At 41.9% G+C, this 1,089-nt stretch overlaps 1 non-coding gene across 1 annotated transcript; it reads right to left on the bottom strand.

Moving 5' to 3' along the window:
* Positions 1 to 73, bottom strand: trnav-uac (transfer RNA valine (anticodon UAC)). The gene has a single exon. It is a non-coding gene; the product is annotated as a tRNA-Val (tRNA).
* Positions 74 to 1,089: the final 1,016 nt, after the last annotated feature.

The raw sequence follows: 1,089 nt of genomic DNA, 5'->3' as shown, positions 1-1,089 counted from the left end.
TGAGTCCACCGGGGATTGAACCCAGAACTTTTGGCGTGTAAAGCAGATGTGATAACCACTACACTATGGAACCACAACACAGAGCAAGAGGAGCTGACTGACAGCACATAGATGTGTTGATTAGTTTCATGTTTCCATGTTCTGCACAGTGCATTTGTTCAAAGACATCCACTGGTTGGGTTAATTGTCATAGGCATGAATGGTTGTCTGTCTCACTGCAGTAACTATCTGATAAATGCCTATAACAGCTGTTCACCCAAACCTATAATCCTCACAGCATAAAATCCATAAAACATAAAATCCCTGGATGAAAAAAGAGGGGGGGGGGGTTGTAAAGACAATTAACTAACTACGGGACTTTTAGAAAGTTTTTTTTACTTTTTGCTTGTTTAGTTCAATTGATTTTTAAGTGACAGTTCACAACAGCAGTTATTCCAAGGTTCGCTATATTGCAGGGTAAGATTCATGCCATATTAAAGAGTGAACCTCAACAATCTTACTTGGGAGAAAGAACTCACTTTAAATCCTGCAGCTTCAGGATGTCTAAATGTCAAGGATACATGACAAAGCACAGACTAATGGCTGGAGAATGCACAAAGTCTATGACATGCAGTACTGGCATGTAAACATGAAATGAGGAGTGCACAGTGTGCCGCTTAAAAGAAAAGCGTCGAAAGAATTCTTTTAAATATCTCCCTCACTGACAGCTGCCAGATGTTAACAAGGACAAAGTCAGCTACAGGTTGTTCCCTCCAGGTACCCAGATGACTCACCTGTTTATCTACAATCAGTTCCTTTTCCATTTGATGCTCAGGTACATTTTCTTTGGCTTCGACCTCCCGAGCATTCACCCGGGGGCCTGGTGAAGCTGGCTGTTTGACTCGCAGCTCATTCCACAGTTGCTGCAGTAAAACTCCTGTCAAAACTTGTCGATCTGATTCTGCAATGCTGCCTGCAGTCCTCTCTGAGGAGTTAAAATAGCTCTAAGAGGAACAGCTGTAGACATAGACAGAAGACCTCTGAGGATTGTGAAAAGGGGACAAATACATTTGAAAACATTTCTTCCTGCATCCTGAGCTATTTCTTTTA

This window comes from Oreochromis niloticus, linkage group LG10, assembly GCF_001858045.2.
Source record: "Oreochromis niloticus isolate F11D_XX linkage group LG10, O_niloticus_UMD_NMBU, whole genome shotgun sequence".
Classification (NCBI taxonomy): Eukaryota; Metazoa; Chordata; class Actinopteri; order Cichliformes; family Cichlidae; genus Oreochromis; species Oreochromis niloticus.
Note: the sequence above shows the minus strand (reverse complement) of the source record. Positions and strands in the feature narration are given on the sequence as shown.